Below are 10,744 nucleotides of genomic sequence, written 5' to 3' on the forward strand. Positions count from 1 at the left end.
GGCTACAGTCACCATCTGCAGTGATTCTGGAGCCCCCCAAAATAAAGTCTGACCCTGTTTCCACTGGTTCCCCATCTATGTCCCACGAAACGATGGGACCGGACGCCATGATCTTCGTTTTCTGAATGTTGAGCTTTAGGCCAACGTTTTCACTCTCCTCTTGCACTTTCCTCAAGAGGCTTTGTCGCTCCTCTTCCCTTTCTGCCATACGGGTGGTGTCATCTGCATATCTGAGGCCATCGATATTTCTCCCGGCCATCTTGAGTCCAGCTTGTGTTTCTTCCAGTCCAGCGTTTCTCATGATGTCCTCTGCATAGAAGTGAAAGAAGCAGGGTGACAATAGACAGCCTTGACGTCCTCCTTTCCCAATCTGGAACCCAGTCTGTCGCTTCCTGACCTGCCTACGGATTTCTCAAGAGGCAGGTCGGGCGGTCTGGTATTCCCATCTCTCTCAGCCTTCAGAGAGACAGAAAAGGAGGGAGGGGCAGAGCGTTCCTCTGGCGCCGGCCGGCTCTGTAGTCACTCGAATCCAAAACACTCCATCGGGCACGGAGGTTCACGTGCGGTGGGCTGGAGTGGGGTGGGGACGGCGGCCTACTCCGAACCCTAGCCGTTTTCCCTCCTCTGGAACCTGGAAAAGGAACCTAGGAAAAGCTGAGCTGCTGTCTGTGTGCGTGAGTGCGTGCACGTACACGTGTACGTGAGAGACGGCACGTTGTCCATGTGCGTGTGCGTGTGCATGGACGTGAGAGGAAAAGGGGAAAAAAAGGAAAGAAAGGAGGAGGAAAAAAAAAAAAAAAAAAAAACCAGAAGGAGGGAAGGACGAAATAGGTGAGTTAGTAGGGCCTCCGTGTCGTGGAAAGAGTTTCTGAGCACAGATCCTCCGTTCAGTGAATCAGCGATCGTATCTCCTCTACAGGAGGCCGTGATGTCGATGGACGGGTCCGGGAAAGCAGGCCTGGGGTGCAAGCGATCGGGTATTTTCTTTCCCCTCAGAGGCACTTGTAGGGAAACCAAGGAAACACACAGGTTCATCCCTGGAGCGGATTCGAGACACCAGTCGGCGGAGGGAGAGGCAGTCTAGGAGACTGATTTCTAGACGTCAGGGTCGGGTCCTGGAGCGGGTTGCCATGTCCTTCTCCAGGAGGCCTTCCTGGCCCAGGGATGGAACCCGGGTCTCCAGGAGTGTGTACCCGCGTTTCTCAGAAACACCCTCTGGGCCCCTAAGGAACCTGTGGCAATCACGAGCGCCAAGGAGATAAGAATCCTCCACTGAGAGTTTCCCAAGTCTGGAAGGACCAGATCGAGAGAAAAAGAGAAAGGATTCCCTTCTGCCGACAGGGGTGTTGTACGAAGGGACCAAGGGGATGGCCGTCTTTCCAAATTCACATGTTCAACATTGTGTCCTTTCGGTCCTCTGTGTTCTCTTTGTATCTGGAAAGCAACAGGTGGAACGGTATAGGTCCTTTCATTATTTGATTTTTCTTTCTGTCTTTTTCCCGCCCGCCCGCCCGCCCGCCCGTCCGTCCGTCCGTCCATCCCTCCATCTGTCTTCTCTCTGTCTCTGTCGCTTTTCACTCAGGTTAGGGAATTTAAAAAAACAAAAAAACAAAAACAAAGGAGGAATCTGTATCTCTGCAGGTCAGGAAGCTACAGTTAGAACTAGACACGGAAACCCAACAGGCTGGTTCCAAATAGGGAAAGGAGTCCATCAAGGCTGTCTATCGCCACCCTGCTTATGTAACCTACAGGCTGAGTACACATCATGAGAAACGCTGGGCTGGATGAAGCGCAAGCTGGAGTCAAGATTGCCGGGAGAAATATCAATCACCTCAGATACGCACATGACACCACCCTTATGGCAGAAATGAAGTATGGGCGGGTTGGGAGGCGGGGGGGGGGGGGGGCGCGGGGAGGGGCGTTACAAAGTCATGGTCGTTTCAGGTGTTCAGATTCTTTTCCCTCAGAGGTTCATGCAAAGTCATACGTCTACTTTCCTGCGCTGGCATAGGATCCTGGTGCCCGTGGATTGTTCTGACGTCCAGTTTATGTGTACGCGTTCAACCCGACCTCCTAAGGGGACCGCCTGCTCCTCCCCGCCCCCAATCCTGTGTTCCTCAAGAAGTCAGGCGTCCACTGTAGCATCCTCTTCCTCAGTTCACCCAACGCCATGACAGAAGTCATTCCTCCAGCTTTCCCATCGGTTCTCTACACCTCGCCTGATGATGGCGGGGGACCGGAAGACTGACCGTTCTGAAGAATGTCGCAAGAGCTCTGGGTGAAGGCTCCTACGACTCGCTCGGTGAAGTGGGTGGCGTGTCAATCCGTAGAGACCGTGGAAGGGATGCCCCAAGTGGCAAACACCATCGCTCTCAGTGGCGGTCCGTTTGCTTGTCTGCAGCGAGGGACGGAAGGGAGGCTTCCACCTTCCACAGAGAAAGCTATCCCTAGCGTCCCGAGCATGTTTGACCACCACCCCACCCCGCCGCCCCAGGTGACAGGCGTGACAGGTCAGACTGTAGCAATCGTCACGTCAAGGGTGTACGCACAACAGGCAGACTCATCTGAAAGGCACCCTGTCCTGTGAAGGTGGAGGGAGGGGAGGGAGGGGCAGAGGGATGGCGAGGAAGGGAAAGAGAAAGAGAGGGACAGGAACGCACACGGTGGGGGCGGAGGGGGTGGGGGGAGGCGGTCGGGGGCCAGCGTGAGGAACTCCGCCCATGGCAAAGGTCACGAGGAAGGAGGCTTGGCACACGCAAAGGCGTGATCAGGCCTCAGGAACCCCCCCGTTCCCGAGCATCTACCCCCAAAGCCAGAGTCTACCTAGAAAGGACGCGTCTCGTGGGTTGGTTAGGAATGACGTGGGTGAAGGGTTTTTCACGTGTCGGGCCAATCATGACGGCTCATCCCCGGCCCTGGGTGTGACGAGGGCGTCTCAGGTCAAACCTCTCTGCTGACAGACCGGCTCGCGTGACAGGGTCATCCGCACTCCCGCCACGACGCACACGAGTGTCGACGACCTCTCCACCGTAAACAGCACAGAGAGTCTGGGAGTCTTTGGAGAGTCTTCGTGAGCACAGGGCTTTTCTCACGGTGGTCGAGTCCACGATTGCCGCCAGGCCTCCATAGCCTTAGGCACCTGGGAATCTATGAATCCGTGTCGTTGGAATATAGAAAAGGACATAGAGTCGTTTGGAAGGGGAGCAATACTGGACTCTGTGAGTCCATGAATGTTCTCTTTTGGAATAGATTCCCTGTCCTTTGGGATCCAGCCCTGTGTCCTTGCTATGTAAACATGTCACTCGATCACTCTCTTAAGCCTAAAGAGACCTTCAGGGCACCATGGGGGAAAGGGATTTCATGTGTTGGGCTGATGGTTGCTGCTACATCTCCATGTTCCCTGCCCTTAGAGTGAATCTAACTAGCATAGAGGAGACATAAGGATTCACCTTTCAGAGGAATCATGTGACCTTTGGGTTCAACCCATTCCTTTCTTGATTGGAACTCACGACACCCTCACCCTACAGGCATGTACCTTTATCTGGAGGGTGGTGCCTGGTTTAAGAAAAAAACACCCTTGGAACACAGAAGTGTTTTGGGGATCAGAAAGAAAGGATCATCACATGTCAGCAGGCCTCACGGCCAGAAGATGATGTCATATCCCTGAGACCCCTTTTTTTTTTTTTTTTTTCGTACATGTATGTGAAGCACCTGATTTTGAGAAAGGTCGGGACTCCTGGCCCCCACGTGACTCTGTAGTCATCCCTATATGTCACCAAAGGTAGAGAGGCAAACCCAACACGAAAGAAATCGGATCCGTCTCCGGAAAGACCGATACCCCCATGTCGCTTCTTTCTTGCTCCCCGTTTCTCTGGCTGAATTCCAAGTTATTCAGCCTCTTTTCCTCCACTCATTTTCCTACGACACTATCCGTTTCTAATCTCTCTATATCTCTGTCATTAAATACGTATTTATCCAAGGACGCCAATGCCGTCCCCACCTTCGAATTCCCTGGATCCAACGGGGCTGGACCCGGGCAGGAGGCGGCGTGTGGTGGTGTGTCTGGGGCATGCGCAGGTGGTGCCGCGTGGGTGTATGTGTGTGTGGGGGGAGGGGTAATGTGTGTGGTGTGTGTATAGGTTCCACGTGAGGCCGAGTGTGTGTCGGGTGGGCACCATGGGTGTGTGCGTGTGGGATGCGCCTGTGGGTGTGGGCGTGGCCGGAAGGGGGTGGGGCGTGCAGAGACAGTGGCCCAGAGACACAGCCAGGCAAAGGACAACGCAGTGTGTGTGTGTGTAGGGGGTAGGGGGGAGTGTGTGGTGTGTGGCCTGTGTGAGCGGGGTGCGAACGGGCTGTATGTGTGTGTGTGTGTGTGTGTGTGTGTGTGTGTGTGTGTGTGTGTGTGTGTGTGTGTCTGGGGTCGGGATGTGTGTGTGTGCACTGTGTGCAGGCGCGGTGTATGTGCGGGTATGCGTGTGGTGTGTAGGGTGCGCCTATGGTTGTGGGTGTGGTGGAGGGTGGGTAGCGCAGAGACACAGCTAGGCAAAGGACAAGGCAGTGTGTGTGGGGGGGCGTGGGGAGCGGGAGAGGTGGGGGAGGCGGGGTATGTGTGGGGGCGCGTGGTGTGTGCGGGGGTGGGGGTTTTGTGGGCGGGGGTGGGGGTGTGCGTATGGCTACGCACGTGGCGTGTGGGCAGAGCCAGAGGAGGGGGAGACAGCGACAGCCAGGCCAAGGACAATGCAGTGTGTGTGTGTGTATGGGGGAGCGGGGGGAGTGTGTGGTGTGTGGTGTGCGGTGTGTGGCGTGTGCGGGCCGGGTGCCTAAGGGCTGGGGGTATGTGTGCGTGTGTCTGTGCGCGTGTGCGTGTGGCGGGGTGGTGGGGGGGGGGGTGGGGGTGGTCCGGGATGCGTGTGTGCACGCGCTGGGTGCAGGCGGGGTGTGTGTGCGGATATGCGTGCGGTGTGTAGGGTGTTCCTGCGGGTGGTGCGGGCAGAGACAGAGGCAGAGAGTCGCAGCCAGGCAAAGGACGACGCAGTGGGTGTGTGGTATGGGCATGGTGTGGGGGGTGGGGTGGGGTGGGGTCTGCGTGTGGTGTGTGTGGTGGGCGGGCAGAGACAGATCCAGTCAGGCAGAGGATCACGTGCACGGATGGATATCCCGCATCATCTGCTTGTGTTTTCTGAGCTCACTCAGCACCTCCGCCATCAAGACCACTCCCACGAAATGTGAGTCTGCCCCCACCAGCCAGCACTTGTCTTTGGCCAGGCAGACAGGGGAGTGTTCCGAGTTTGGGGGGGGGGGGGGGGAGGGGGGGCGGGGTTGGCGACTCGCTGTCACCAGGCCAGCTTGGGTCCTCGCGTTCTGCCCCTGAACCTGACTGGAGCAAGTGGATCCGTGTGATCTGTCGTGGCTCTGTTTGAAATCCTTGGCGGGAGAAGGAAGATTTCCCCCCACGCCAGGGGAGACAAGCCCCCAGAAAGTCACCTCCCCGGGGTTCCAATAGCTGTTCTCCAAATCGATGAAGTTTCCCAAAGGAGATGTCCCGTCCCAAGCAGAAAAGCCCCAATGGCTCCCCATGGACCTCTGGCCCAAGGTGCCGCTCCCACACAGCCTCCTTCCACAGCCCCAGGGCATTCAAGAGTTCGCCGGCCCGGCCCGCTCCATCCGTGGTCCCCCCGCAGGGCCATCTGAAAAAGCGACCGACAGGCAGGTGGCGCCCGACAGCCAACCCACTGTCCAGAGAGCCGGCCGCGGCATAGAAGCTCCGAGGGAGACCGGCAGGGACTCGTTGCCAGACGGGGGGGCCCATCCTAGGGCGCAGTTTCTCCGCTCAGTCACCGACGTGGACAGGAAAGCGGGACACGCCAACACTTCTCGGGAACGTCTCTGGGCGAGGTACGACGGACGCACGGACGGACAGACGGAGGGGGTGGAGGGGGTGGGGGGGTGGGGGAGGGGGAAGGGGAGCCTTCTTGACCGCACGCCCGCACCCACCGACGCACGCACGCAGGCACGCACGCAGGCACGCAGGCACGCAGGCACGCAAGCACGCACCGACCGACCGACGCCGGGGTCCAGCCCTGGTGGATCCAGGGTGATTCGAGGGTGGGGATGGAATCGGCGTCCTAGGAAAAAAGTTAATTCATTATAGATATACAGAGAGAGATTACAAACGGATCGTGTCGTAGGAAATATTAGTGGCGAAAAAGAGGCGGAATCACTTGGTTTACGAGGAATCGCATCCATGCTGCAGATGCGAATTCAGCCAGAAAAACGGGGAGCAAGAGAGAAACGACAGAGGGGAATCCGTCTTTCCAGAAACTGATCCCATTTCTTTGATTTTTAGGCTTGCTTCTAACCTTTTGTTACACATAGGGATGAATCCAGAGTCACGCGGGGGTCAGCAATCCTGACCTTTCTCAAAATCAGCTGCTTTCCCTCCAAGGAAGGTCTTAAGGGTTTTCCATCATCTTCTGGCCACGAGGCCTGCTGACATTTTATGATCCTTTGTTCTGATCCCCAAAGCACTCACGTTTTCCAAGGGGTTTTTTTGTGAAACCAGGCACCACCCTCCGGATAAAGTTGCATTCCTAAAGGGTGAGGGTGTCGTGAGTCCCGATCAAGAAAGGCACTGATGTCACTCAAGGTTCACAGGATTCATCTGAAAGGTTCATACTTATTTCTCCCCAGAGACACTGCTAGGCAAAGGACAAGGCAGTGTGTGAGTGCGGGGTAGGGTGGGGTGGGGTGGGGTGGGGGGGGGGGGGCGAGGGGGAGTGCGGGAGAGGTGGGGGAGCGGGATGTGTGCGCGGGCGTGTCGTGTGCCGTCGTCTCGGGGTGTTTATGGGCGGGGGGGGGGGGGTGGCGTTGGAAGCGGGGCTGGGTGCGTGTGGCCTCAGCGTGTGGTGTGTGGGCAGAGCGAGAGAAGAGGAGAGGTGGAGCATCACAGCCAGGCCAAGGACAACGCAGTGTGTGTGTGTATGGTTGAGGGGGGGGTAGTGTGTGGTGTGTGGCGTGTGCGGGCGGGGTGCGAACGGGCTGGGCGTGTGTGTGCCAGTATGCGTGCGGTGCGTAGGGTGCGCCTGTGGTTGTGGTGGAGGGGGTCGGCGCAGAGACACAGCTAGGCAAAGGACAAGGCAGTGTGTGGGTGGGGGGGGGGTGCGAGAGAGGTGGGGGGCGGGGTATGTGTGGGGCCTCGGTGTGTGCGGGGCAGGCCGTGTGTGTGGCGTTGGCGGCGGGAGGGGTGTGTGTGTCTACGCATTAGGTGTGTGGGCAGAGACAGAGGAGATGGGGAGAGTCACAGCCAGGCCAAGGACAATGCAGTGTGTGTGTGGGGGGGGGGGGGCGGAGGCGGGGGAGGGGAGGAGTGTGCGGTGTGTGGTGTGTGCGGGCGGGGTGCGAACCGACTGGGTGAGTGTGTGTCTGGGATCGGGATGTGTGTGTGCACTGTGTGCAGGCGGGGTGTGTGTGCGGATCTGCGTGTGGTGGGTGGGGTGCCCCTGTGGGTGTGGGTGTGGGTGTCGGTGTGGCCGGTGTGTGTTTGGGGGGAGGTGGCGCAGAAACAGAGGCCCAGTGACACAGCTAGGCAAAGGACAAGGCAGTGTGTGTGTGGGGTGGGGGGGGGGGGGAAGGGGGCTTGCGGGAGGGGTGGGGGAGTGGGATGTGTACAGGGGCGTGGTGTGTGCGCTCGTCGCGTGGAATTTATGGGGAGGGGGTGTGTGTGTGTAATTGTGGCGTTGGGGGCGGGGCTGGGTGCGTGTGGCCTCAGCATGTGGTGTGTGGGCAGAGACAGAGGCGAGGCGGAGAGTCACAGCCGGGCCAAGGACTAGGTAGTTGGGGGGGCGGGGGGGGGGGAATTGGGGGAGTTTGTGGTGTGTGGCGTCTGCCGGCGGGCTGGGTGTGGGTGTGCCTGGGTACGGGATGTGTGGGTGCGCGGTGTGCAGGCCGAGTGTGTGCGCGGGTATGCGTGTGGTGTGTAGGGTGCCGCTGTGGGTGTGGGTGTGGGTGTGGGTGTGGCCTGTGGGTGCGAGGGGTGGTGGCGCAGAGACAGAGGACAAGAGACACTGCTAGGCAAAGGACAAGGCAGTGTGTGTGTGGGTGGGGGGGTGCGAGAGAGGTGGGGGGCGGGGTATGTGTGGGGCCTCGGTGTGTGCGGGGGTTGGGGTGTTTATGGGCAGGCGGTGTGTGTGGCGTTGGCGGCGGGAGGGGTGCGTGTGTCTACGCATTAGGTGTGTGGGCAGAGACAGAGGAGATGGGGAGAGTCACAGCCGGGCCAAGGACAATGCAGTGTGTGTGTGTGAGGGCGGAGGCGGGGGAGGGGAGGAGTGTGCGGTGTGTGGTGTGTGCGGGCGGGGTGCGAACCGGCTGGGTGAGTGTGTGTCTGGGATCGGGATGTGTGTGTGCACTGTGTGCAGGCGGGGTGTGTGTGCGGATCTGCGTGTGGTGGGTGGGGTGCCCCTGTGGGTGTGGGTGTGGGTGTCGGTGTGGCCGGTGTGTGTGGGGGGGGGGTGGGGAGGTGGCGCAGAGACAGAGGCCCAGTGACACAGCTAGGCAAAGGACAAGGCAGTGTGTGTGGGGGGGGAGGGGGAAGGGGGCGTGCGGGAGGGGTGGGGGAGTGGGATGTGTACAGGGGCGTGGTGTGTGCAGTCGTCGCGGGGAATTTATGGGCGGGGCGGGTGGGTGTGTGTAATTGTGGCGTTGGGGGCGGGGCTGGGTGCGTGTGGCCTCAGCATGTGGTGTGTGGGCAGAGACAGAGGCGAGGCGGAGAGTCACAGCCGGGCCAAGGACTAGGTAGTTGGGGGGGCCGGGGGGAATTGGGGGAGTTTGTGGTGTGTGGCGTGTGCCGGCGGGCTGGGTGTGGGTGTGTCTGGGTACGGGATGTGTGGGTGTGCGGTGTGCAGGCGGGGTGTGTGTGCGGGTATGCGTGTGGTGTGTAGGGTGCCGCTGTGGGTGTGGGTGTGGGTGTGGCCTGTGGGTGCGAGGGGTGGTGGCGCAGAGACAGAGGACCAGAGACACTGCTAGGCAAAGGACAAGGCCGTGTGTGTGGGGGGGGGGGGGTGGCGAGGGGTCGTCCGGGAGGGGTGGGGGGCGGGATGTGTGCACGGGCCTGTTGTGTTCCCTCGTCTCGGGGTGTTTATGGGCGGGGGGTGGGTGTGGCGGAGGCGGGGCTGGGTGCGTGTGGCCTCCCTCAGCATGTGGTGTGTGGGCAGAGACAGAGGCGAGGCGGAGAGTCACAGTCGGGCCAAGGACAACGTTGTTGGGGGGGGGGGGAGTGTGTGGTGTGTGGTGTGTGGCGTGTGCGGGCGGGGTGGGTGTGTGTGGCCTCAGCATGTGGTGTGTGGGCAGAGACAGAGGCGAGGCGGAGAGTCACAGCCGGGCCAAGGACAACGTAGTGGGGGGGGCTGGGGGGGGGATTGGGGGAGTTTGTGGTGTGTGGTGTGTGGCGGCGGGCTGGGTGTGGGTGTGTCTGGGTACGGGATGTGTGCGTGCGCGGTGTGCAGGCGGGGTGTGTGTGCGGGTATGCGTGTGGTGTGTAGGGTGCACCTGTGGTTGTGAGTGTCCCGGGGGGGGGGGGGGGCAGGCGTGGCACAGAGACACAGCTAGGCAAAGGACAAGGCAGTGTGTGTGTGTGTGTGTGTGTGTGTGTGTGAGTGAGGTGGGGCGGGGGTGCGGGAGAGGTGGACGGGCGGGGTTCATAATCTGAAAGGCGAAAGGCACAGGGACGCACAGATGGACGCACTCAGGCACGCACCCACCCACGCACACAAAGCACGCAGGCGCGCACCCAGGCACCAGCGCACGCACCCAGGAACACAAAGGGCCGGCCCCCGCGCCCGCGCGCGCCCGCCCGCCCAGCCCCCCACCCGCGCGCGCCCGCCCGCCCAGCCCCCCACCCGCGCGCGCCCGCCCGCCCAGCCCCCCACCCGCGCGCCCGCCCGCCCACGCTCTCGCCAACCCACGCACCCACCGAGCCAGCCGCCCGCCCACGCACGGGCAGACGGGCAGCTCTTTCAGCAAAAATAACATTCAACAATGGGACAAAGAAACAGAGACGTTCATGGTAGAAACAATCATTCCATAAAAAGAAAAAGAAATACGCATTGATATTGTGGCGGTGAAACAGAAAGCAAAAGCATGCACTCATCACACACATAACCTGAAGCAACAAGCTCAACACGTCTGAAAAGAAAACGCACACGTCAGAGAGCGGGTCAATCTGCGGCTCAGCCCAACGAGGCCCACTGGAACGCGTAGAAGACATCAATCCAACAACCCACGCAGAGGTCAAGAGGAGCGTGCCGTCCGGACGGCCGGTCGACCCGCCGGGCCACGGTCCCCGCCCCCGCCACCACCCAGCCCCGCCCCGGCCAGGCCAGGCCAGGCCAGGCCAGGCCAGGCCAGGCCAGGCCAGGCCAGGCCAGGCCAGGCCAGGCGCAGAGTGCCGAGCGCGCCGTCCGGCCGGCTGGTCGACCCGCCGGGACCCCGCCCCCGCCCAGGCCAGGCGGCAGAGTGCCGAGCGCCGCCATCTGTCCGGCCGGCTGGTCGACCCGCCGGGACCCCCGCCCCCGCCCAGGCCAGGCGGCAGAGTGCCGAGCGCGCCGTCTGTCCGGCCGGCTGGTCGACCCGCCGGGCCCCCCCGCCCCCGCCCAGGCCAGGCGGCAGAGTGCCGAGCGCGCCGTCCGGACGGCCGGCTGGTCGACCCGCCGGGCCCCCCCGCCCCCGCCCAGGCCAGGCGGCAGAGTGC

This window comes from Capricornis sumatraensis, unplaced genomic scaffold, assembly GCF_032405125.1.
Source record: "Capricornis sumatraensis isolate serow.1 unplaced genomic scaffold, serow.2 scaffold30, whole genome shotgun sequence".
NCBI lineage: Eukaryota > Metazoa > Chordata > Mammalia > Artiodactyla > Bovidae > Capricornis > Capricornis sumatraensis.